Source organism: Cupressus sempervirens, chromosome 5, assembly GCF_028749045.1.
Source record: "Cupressus sempervirens isolate cs-2001-9-10 chromosome 5, ASM2874904v1, whole genome shotgun sequence".
NCBI classification, from domain to species: domain Eukaryota; kingdom Viridiplantae; phylum Streptophyta; class Pinopsida; order Cupressales; family Cupressaceae; genus Cupressus; species Cupressus sempervirens.
The window spans coordinates 967,345,797-967,356,939 of record NC_143122.1 but is presented as its reverse complement, the minus strand read 5'-3'; positions in this window follow the sequence as shown (position 1 = coordinate 967,356,939).

The window sequence follows — 11,143 nt, the reverse complement described above, 5'->3', positions numbered from 1 at the left end:
GGCAGTGATGACCTTCTTTATTGAGGAGCATTTGCTTACATTTATCTAAAAAAATTATATTTTTGGTTCTATCAAGGTTACATATGATCTTTACTCAAAATCTTGACAACTAAAACATATGTTCTTTTTGGAAACAAAATCTCTTCCATAGTTAGAATATAATTTTCAATATTGTGGAAGTTTTATTTTTCCTAAATAAGGAACTATATATAAGCTTCATTTTGAAACATATTGAATGTACAGTTAAGAGGAACATATATACAAAAGGGGAGAGGTTTAGAGAAACATGTTTAAGAGGTTAAAATATATTGTACTAGTTCAAATATGTAGAATTTTTTAGAGAATACAATGGTTATATTATTGTATTTAGAAAATAAAGTTGTATGTAATGATATCTTGTATGTATTCCTTAGTCAAGAAATACACATGTGATATTGAGAAAATCATTTGTGAAGAATTTGAAAAGAGGAATTAGCTAGCAAGGGAAATGAAAAAAATCAATCAATGAGATGGCACTATCAATGAAGCGCATGATTTGTAAGTGAGTCATTTAAACTAGTGAGACATTGTTAAAAATATATTTTCGACAACTCATTTAGTGCTTTGTATTTTCAAAAGGGTTTCTACTTAGAAAATGATTTTTATTATGAGTTTTTATTCTCATTCATATGTTTGATGCTCATGTTTGTGTATTTATCTATTTCAATCTCTTGAACACATAAAGTAGTGGAAAAAATGTGCTTTTCTAGGGTTTTTACAGCTTCCTTCTGAATCCTCATTAGTTTGTCACCCACCATACCACATTTACTACAAGACTTGTTTCTTTTATAATTGCCTTAGCCTTCTCTAGCTAAGTAGTTGATGCTAGTGTTCGAGATGTTGTTGCTGGGGAGAATGGCTCCATCGAACAAATGCCTACATTAGTTCATACCAAATTTGTTTCACGAGGTAACTCCTCTTCTTATATTGTTTTGAATGCTAAGGAATTTGATAGTGCATGCACTTGGCTAGAACAAAAAACATCGATTGGGTATTTTATGGGTCACACTCCTTCTAAAAGCATGTTGTGGGAATGAGTTTCCAAGGTTTCGACACCTTAGGGTGTCCACCTTAAAGGCATTCAAATCCTTACCAAAGTATTTTTTTCTTTTTCATTTTGGCACACTTGGCTAAGCTAAGCATGTTTTTATTCGAGGTCCCTAGACTTCCTGGTCCTCTCTTCTAGTTTTTTAGTGTAGGTCATGCAATTTTGTTGTTTCTAATGATGGTGAGCTTAAGGTTTTCATATGGGTAGAGTTCCCTAGGCTTCCTATATCATACTGGTCCTTTTTACAAGCCATTGCACAAATAATCGGCAAGGTTATTTTCCTTGAGTTAGACAAGTTTATTAATGCTCAACCCCAGCATGGGGTTATGTGTTGAGGTCAACCTCTCCAAGCACCTCAAAGAATCAATGGAAATATAGATAGGTGGTACCACCTTCGCTCAAAAGGTGCTTTACCTAAACATTTTGAATGCCTACTCCTAGTGTCAGTCCACAAACCACAAGATTAGAGATTCTCCACTATTGGCACACAATCATCCACAGGTCTCTAAAGCCAATCTAGTTTTGGCCACCAAAAAAGATGAATGGACTACTATTGTGAAATAGGGCAAGGGCTCCACTATGGATAAGGTAGGATTTTTTCCCTCAGATAATGGTCAACCTAGTTTAAGCCTCATTTTATTAGAGCCTTCAGTCCCCTTGCTTCCACTGTCATTTATTTTAAACTTTGGTATTCAAGGGAAAATGGGTTTTCACACCCTTGACCCTATCCCTTTATGGGTTTGAGCACCTCAAGTTGTTTTGATGATTTTGTCATAGACCCTCCATCATTCTTGCAGTCCAGAGGCTACGATGACATTCATGGTAATGGGGAGAAGATGCAGAAGGTCATCTCTATCAGAGATCCTTCATTTGATGCTCCCACATTTTTGTGCAACAACTTCTCCTCTCTTGAGGAGGAGGATAAAATGCAAGTTGGGTTACCATGAATTGTCTCTCATAGAATGTAAGGGATAACCAACCTCCCTAGAAATGTTCTATTTAGGATACCATGCATCAACTTGGTCATCTTGATGTTCTTTGTCTTCAAGAAGTTAAAATTGTTGGGTTTCTTCTAACCTCAACATGTCGAGTTATTTGGAAGGATAGTGCCTTATTTAGTTCCTAGCATGAGCTTGGATGAGGTGGCATTGTTACTTTTCTCTCTCCTTGTTTACTTTCTTATGTTATTTCACCTGACTCTAACCCCATGCAAAGGATTGTTTGAGTTTTGTTGTCTTTTCATAACCATTTTTTTGGTATTGTTAACATTTATGCCCCCAATGATGTTGTTGAGCATTCACACCTATGGTGTTGGTTGGAAAATCACTTACCACCTACGACCTTTTTTTCTAGTGGGAATTTCAGTATGGTTGAGATGGTTACTGAGAAGGATAGGATCCTTCCTTTTTGATGAGTAGAGAGAGAGAGAGAGAGAGAGAGAGAGAGAGAGAGAGAGTTTTGGTTTTACTTGCAAAAATAAGCTAGGGCTTTTTTATCCCAATGATAACCACCATTGGTCTGATGGGGTTTGGCATACTTAGTCTAACTTTTGAGCTAGGTTAGATATAGTATTAAAGAGACTTGATAGGGCTATGCTTTCAACCGAGTCCTTTTTTTTCCTTCTCACATGAGAATGTTTTACCTATCACCCATTTTCCATATTTGATCTTGTCAAATCATTACTCCATCCTCTTTTCTATCACTTGGCACATAGCTTAGCCTTGTCCTTGCAAAACCCACTTTTATCTCAATACCTCCTTGTTGTCCCATTTGCTAACTATTTACCACATTCTTTGAGTCTCGAATGTTAGCCCTCCACTACACCTAGCTTGGGCAAATTCAATGGTGGAATAATGTCATTCTTTGTACTGTGATATTTCTTCGCATATATGGTAGATAGTTGGCCATATACCATAGAAGATCTTATGAAGCCACAAATAAAGATATGTGTATGGCCTTAGAATCCCTCACCATGAATTTGTTGGATATAGATCTTCAGGTTCAGCTTACCAATCTTTGACACCAAAAATAATTTGCATACAACTATGCAACCAGGCGAGCTCAAATCAAATCCCATCTCTATTGGTTGGAGGTTAGCAATCAATATTCTAAAGAATTTTCCAATGTTGTGTGGTCTTTCCATTCTATAGTGGGCATCAAACACATAAGGGAAGACCAACAGGTTCTTTCTAACCTACCTAGCATCCTTTAAGCTTTTGTGCATCACTATAAGAAGGTCTTCACTACTTAGGGACCCTCTATAGCTTGTGACCAAGCACTATAAGCCTATCTTCTTGTTAGTCCCAATAGTCTTGATCCTATGAAATATGCCTTTTGTGAGAAAAATCTCACGCTTGTTGACCTCAAGAAAGCTATCATCTCCATGGCAGATGATAAAGCCCCTTGTTGTGATGGTTTCCTATGTGAATTTTACAAAATCCTATGGGATGATATGGGCCCTAATTTGCATTGAGTGTATCAAGAAGCTTACAAATTCCATTCCCTAGGAAACATTATTTATAAGGGTAATATCAAATTTGTACCTAAGTCAGTCATCCACTTTGTTGAATGCCTCTTAGAAGATTGTTACCAAGGCTCTCTCCCTTAAAATCTAACATCTAGTTCCTCGGATTGTTCATCTTGAACAAATTGGTTTCATTAAATCCATATAAATTCTAGACAATATTATTGTTGGTTGGGAAGGTATGGAGTGGGCTCAGTAGTCCAAACAAAAAACCTTATTTCCTAAGATTGATTTTGCCAAAGCTTATGACCCGATTGAATGGGCTTTCATTTTGGCCATGCTTCAAGTGTTAGAGTTTGGCCAAGTCTTCTTGCAATTGGTTCATATGGTCTTATGTGATGCCTCTACTTCTATTACCATAAGTGGTCGACAATCTGAAGCCTTTGGACTCTATAGATATATCCACAAAGGCTTCCCTTTATCTCCTTCTCTTTATGTGTTGGCAACTAAAGGATTTGGCTATCTTCTTGCCAATGCTATCTCTTAAGGTTTGGTATGTGGCATTTCTCTTTAGGATTCCACTATGCAGCTTGTGAATGGCCTTTTCTCTAATGACTCTTTTTTTACCCTTTTGAAGGATGAAGATAATATTTTCAACATCTTACAATGCTTGGATACATTTTTCCTTGCCTCTAGGTCTTCTATTCAATGGCATAAGACCCTTTATTATAGGAAATCATTTTTGCTAATCCTTCAATGGCTACATTACTATGAGTGGAAATGGGTTCAACATGGTGAAATCTTTAAGTTTTTGGACATTTCATTTTCTTTTCAAGATTCTTCTGTGGAGCTATGGAATGTTGTCCTAGCACAGATTGAGAAGAAATTAGACTATTGGATCACCAAGCCTATCTCCCTTAGAGGAAAATTTTAGATTTGTTCTAAAGTGTTGGTTGCTACACATGTCTACAACTCATCATGTTACATGCCTTCCAAGGCTTCATACCTCAATCTTGAGTGTCTCTTAAGGGATTTCCTTTGGGCCTCTAATAGTGTGTGTCATGGACTTCATAGAGTTGCTTGAGATTTTTATTTCCCAAAGAATTTGGCGTCTTGGACTACTTTCCACTTGCAAAAAGGGAATTTCACTCTATGGCATGTGGGTCATTCATGCTCTTACTAGCAATGAGGCCTAGAAAATCTTGTTGTGGCATTGCATATCTTCAAGCTTTTCAATAATTAAACTACCTAGAAGGGGATTGTCTTTTAAACCCTTCTTGTGACCATTGAACTTGTGCAAATTCAAGGTACTTTCATTGCTAAAAGCATTTGGAAAGCCTAGGAAACCATCAAGTCATGCCTTCACTGGGCTGGCAATGGGTTCAAAGATGGGCTCTCTATGAACTAGTAAAGCTTGTGGTTGTTTCCCTTGTTTGTTGTTCAAGGTGTTCCAATGGCTAAAGTTCAAGGAGCTAGCATGCCACTGTTATTTCAAAGGGGAATCAAGACATCCAAAGATATTTTTTCTAGGATTGCTATGAGCCTTTGCTCATGGGAGGATTTGTGGGTGCAATTCAAACATATCCATCCAAATCGACAGACAATTGATTTTCTAGTTTCTGTAGTGCCTCCCCAATTGTTACACAAACTTAGAATTCAAAGATTGAAAGTGGTATCTTGCCACTTCTATGACCAGTTACAAATCCAAGTTGGGCTATTGGTGGCTGGTTCCACACCTTTCGATGGTTGATAATCTCAATCAACATTGACATTTACAATCCTCTCTCAAGACTTGGAGTCTTAGATTTGCCATAGTTTGGGACACCCTCACGGAGCCAAAAATAACTCACTTTTTCTTGTGCCTCCTTTTATAGGGGCTATCTTTGGGTCCTCAGCTTTGACACCTGGGAGTCTTGGACCTTAGATGTCCTTTTTGTGGTTAGCCAAAAAGCTTCTTGCATATTTTTTGGTTTTGCAGGCGAGCCCCAAACTATTAGCTCTAGATCCATGATTTTTTTAAGCCTTTCCACATAGAGGATTTCACATAGCATAAGGTTGTGCTACTCCTTTCAAATACTCTCAGTTATGACATGCTTTCAGAATAAATATTTTATTTACTAGTAGGAAGGACCGCAAAGTTATTCTATTCTCTCACAACTTTCTTGATATACATCTTGCTATGTACTCTAAAGCATGCATTTGTAATAATGTCATGATTTAGATTAAAGTATAGATAGATAAGCTCATGCTGGAGGTTGCTCACCTATAGGAGCTTTTATCACATCGAGGAAATGCCCCTTGTACGATTGCCTAGGTGCCATCAGATGCCTTATTTGGTGATTGTACTCCTTTTAGTCGCTAGAGAGGCTGAAGCAATTTTGCACACCACTCACATACTCTTAGGTCATGGCCTCATCGTTGCTATTCTAGCGACAATTTTGATGGTCACTACTACTCAGTCACACCTCCATAAAGGTTGGGTTTGGGTTGGTCCCTGTGGCTCCCCTACTACCCTTGATGCAAACTGGTCTTCTGCTCATAGAGACCCTAAGTGAGGTTTCCCTTGGTTGGACTTAGCTATCTATTTGCCCAAGCCAAAGGGAGTAAAAGAACCTGATGATGTTGTTGCTACCCCTATTGATGGTTGGGCTCCCCTTGAGCCAATTGTCGACCCCAAGGACTTCTGTGGTTCTGATGATAAAGATCCTCCCTCAGTTGGCATTGCTCTTACAACCTAAGGGCTTTATTTATTTTGTTAATGTTTTTTCAAGAATAATTGTCTTATCTGACTTTATGCCGACCTTGTGGGGTGATCTTGTATCCCCCAACCCCTATTTTTGTGAATACATATCTTTATTATTTAATTAATAAGAAAGGTCTATTCATACAAAAAAAAAAAAAATCCTTTTGATTAATCATTTTAAAGGATTGAGTTGACAAAAGTTACTTCATATGAAATATAGTATTATATTTTGAATTAATTTTTTTTATATTAATAGCATTTGAAATTTAACCTATCATAAATCAAGAAAGCTAAGAACCCACTAGACAAGATAACCAACTATACAATTCCAATCAATACAAAAAAGAAAAAAAAACAATCTCAAAATTCAAAAAAAATTCCACCAACAAAATAATATTATCCATTTTTCTGTCTAAATATTATATGTAACTTTTTTTTATATAAATTCTATTAAGAATAGTACACTTATCTGTATCCTATAAGAATTTTAACTTTATATATTTCACTTAGTTTATTCAAGAGAATGCAAAAGTTGTAATTTCTCATACTAACATGTACTACTTTCTCTTAGAATGAAGCGCACTATTTTACTCGTCATTATCTAGTATATGTATACTTGTAAAAATCTATGAAAGCTATTGCCTATAGATATTGAATTTTAAAAGTATACACTCACATTCATAATGTACTATTTCTCTTTCAAAAAAAAAAAATCCAGATAAGAGTGGCAGGCCACCATACAAATTTCAGTAATAGATAAAACTGGTTTAGGAGCTTGAGGAGGGAAAACATCCTATCTTTGCTCATACAACTGTTATACATCTTCATACAGTAGTACATGAGTGGAACCAGCTGCAGATGATGTCACAAAAATGAAGCTACCAGCTCATCGACCAAATTAGCAACGAGCCCATTGGATAAATCTCTACAAGATTTAAATTCACATGTTTACTTCTAATTGTATTAAATATTATTGTCAATAGATTCATAAATTTTCTGGATGTTTATTTCTAATTGTATCCATAAACTTTGACATGTGCATTAGTTATTCTTAAGATGAAGTAGACCATTCAATCATTCAGATGTGATAAACTTTTACATATGCATTAGATATTCTTAAGATGAAATACACCATTCAATCGTTCAGATGTGGTAAACTTTGACATATGCATTAGATATTCTTAAGATGAAATACACCATTCAATTGTTCAGATGTGATTCTAATTAGCAACTGATATACCTATATTTTCAAAAATTTATCTAAAATATATCAATACATACAAAATTCTAAAATTATATTACAAAATGCACTACTTTCTTTTCAAAAATATCTATAAATTACATAGGTATTGTTAGTTGTACTAAATGTTCTAGGTCAAAGCATTGTTACCCAAACATTTTACAGAGAGTTTAATTATGTTAATTAATTAGAAAGAGAGAGATTAATCTTTCAGAAAAATCAATCTCTCTCTCCCCGTACTTTTCTCTCTTCACGTGCTAAAACTTTTAGAGAGAAGTACGGGTTTTGGTTTTGAGTTTGAGTTTTCACTCTCTCTCTTCCAATCTTTCTCTCTCCAGATACTAGCCATACTCTCTCTCCACGTACTCAAACCTTTTTAACCTAATCCTAACCTAAACTTCCCAACCCAAAACCTACCTGTTAAAACAACTACTGGCTGGAAATTAAGTTTGCAGGTCAATCAAGACGAGTTTAAAGGTAACAACAAGAAAAATAACTACCAAGTTAAGTTAAAATGCATTTGAGGTGGAGAAATACAGGGATGGATGATGATGGATGATTTCATTTATATAAATATGAGTCCTCAAACAAATACCCAGGAGTGTTGAGCAAAGAATTGATGAACCAACTCTACAGGACAATCTCAGAAGAAGTGTGTTTGCCAATGGTCTGGCTGCATTGTTTCTAAATCCTTACGTAAAACCTCCCATTACTGTAGGCATCTCAGGGGAATGGGGGATGGGAACGTCCAGCCTCATGATGCAGATATAATTTGTTCTCCTCAAGACATCAGCTCAATTAGCATTCTCACATTTCCTACAAGTAAAGGGTTTTCATGGAGTAAGAATATCCAAATTATCAACAAAAGGTGAAAGCTTTAGATGATCAATGAGGCACTTATTAATATCCAAAAGAAAAGATGAATCCATTTTAGTCTCGCATAACTCCCATGCAAACAAGTCTGAGTCCATTTCATCCTTGCCCAATTCCCATGCAAAGAAGCATGCATCCAAGTTTGACATTTTCCAAAAGTTGAAAAGTTTGGTGATATGCTTGTTTTCTATGAAGGACAGTGGGAAAAAATGGAATGCAGAGGTGAAAATCCCATTGGCTGACTTTTTTGGTAGTTATAACCCAAAATTTCGTGCAATGTATAAGAGTTTGGCCGTTATGGACTATACAAATATGTTCGTGTTGGAAATCAATGTCAACGTCTGTGGCTTGTCCTCAAGCCCCACGCCTATCTGCCCTGTCAGGTCACCACAGGCATTCCTGGATGGCAGGCATTCATTTTGGTAGGTGAGAATTTGAAATTTGAATGTTGAGAGGGAAAGGAAGAATATGATAAAAGGAATGTTTTAACATTCATTCTATTAAGAGCAGATCAAGCAGATCAGATTAGAAGTTGCAGAGAAGAGTAGTGAAGAAGAAGGAAAGAAGTTTGTGCCTGTAGCTGCACGTGATTCTTCCTCTGTTCATACTGTAAGTTCATGGTTATTGGATTCGTTCTGTTGATGCAGTGATTGCTCCAGGCATTATTGTATGCAGCCATTAGAGCTGCAAGTTTAAAGTTTTAAAGTTATTAAAGTTGTTCCAGTTTTAGGGTAAATTTAGGGTTTTTTGGTTGAAGCCAAATGCTTCTAGATTTGTAAGGTTTTTAATCTCAGTTGAATACAAGAAATCAGGCATACTCAAATACATTCTTCTTCCTCTTCTATTCATTGCATTTGAATAATTTATTTGAAAGGTTAAAGCTATGGCTCTTTGGTTTTAATGGTGAAAGCATTCACGTTAAAATTGCATTAAGTTTTTTTATTTTTTCTGTTGGAGCCGAGCTTACTTGGCATCTATTGTTGTTGAGCAAGTGCCGAGCAATCTATCACTCGGCACCATCAAGTGCCGAGTAAAACTGGCACTCGGCACCTTCACGTGCTGAGAAATTTTAGGGTGCCGAGTGAAATATTTTAAAGGTTTAAATTTAAATTTTAATATTTCTCACATGGTATCAGAGCTTTGAGGCCCCATATCCATAGTGAGTTAGGGCATTTTGTTTTCTTGGGATATTTGACATGGCAGGAGATGTAGGAAAGATATGGCAGCAGCCACCATTATTCAATGGATAGAATTATGATATATTTGCAAAGAAGATGAAGACCATAATGGTTGCAAATGATTTGTGGGAGTTTGTGATTAATGGATTCAATGATGTGACTGATCCAACTCAGTATGCTGCCCTCACAAATGCACAGAAGACTCATTTGAAAGAGTCAAGGAGGAAGGATGCTAAGGCATTGAGTTTGATTGAGGCAGCAATGACAGAGACAGTTTTTCCAAAGATTGCAGCAGCAAATTATGCAAAAGAAGCATGGGATATCCTTGAGACGAACTTCAAGGGGACTGATAAAGTTCAAACTGTAAAGCTACAGAATATAAGGAGGGAGTTTGAGAACCTTCAGATGAAGGAAATGAATCAATTGCAGACTTCAGTTCAAGGACCTCCAATGTGATTAACCAGTTGAAGTCAAATGGAGAAGACTATCAAGAGCAAAGGATAGTAGAAAAGATATTGAGGAGTTTACCTCATAAATATGACAACTTGGTCATGACCATAGAAGAGGCAAAAGACCTCACTGTTTTGACAATGGATGAGTTGATGGGTACACTTCAAACCCATGATCATAGGATCAATGAATCTACTTCTTCATCTTCCCAAGAGCAAGCATTCAAGGCTCAGTCAAATTCAAGAGGAAGGGGGAGAGGAAGAAAAGGCTTAGGCAGGAACTCCAGAGGCAGAGGTTGAGGTAATGGAGGACAAAGAAATGCTGTAGCAGAAGGCTCAGATAGAGTAGATGGAGCAAGTAGCTCACAAAATACTTCAAGAGGAGGTAAGAAAAACTACAACTCAAATAAGAGTAATGTAGAATGCTACTACTATCATAAATATGGGCATTATGCAAATGAATGTTGGAAGAAGCAGAAAGATCAGTCAGGACAAGAAAATGTGGCTGATGTGAATATGGGAAGTGAAAACACTGCCTTCATCATGTGTAATGTTGGTGAAGAAGGAAGCCCTGAGGTTTGGTACCTCAACAGTGGATGTAGCAACCACATGAGTGGTAATGAAACCTTGTTTTCATTCATTGACAAGAGTTTCAAATCATAAATTAAGATGGGTAACAATGGAACCCTACCAATTGTGGGCAAAGGATCTATTATGGTCCACACCAAAAAAGGTGAAAAAAGGGAAATACAAAATGTGTATTTCGCCCCTAGTATGAAGCACAATTTGATGAGCATTGGTCAGCTCATTCAAAATGGATACAAAGTGCTGATGGAGAATGACATGTGTATCATTCAAGAAAAGGATGGGAGCAAAAATCTACTTGTAGCAGTTCAAATGACAAAGAATAGAATGTTTCCCTTGAGGATAGAGACATGTTTCTCATCTCAAGTTTGTGCTGCACCTCCCACATAATCAGCTCTAAGGAGTGTGATTGAAGACCCCTCATGGCTATGGCACCTCAGGTATGGTCATCTTGGCTATGCTGGTTTAAATTTATTATCAAATAAAAGAATGGTAGAAGGTTTGCCACATGTAGGAAATTCTTG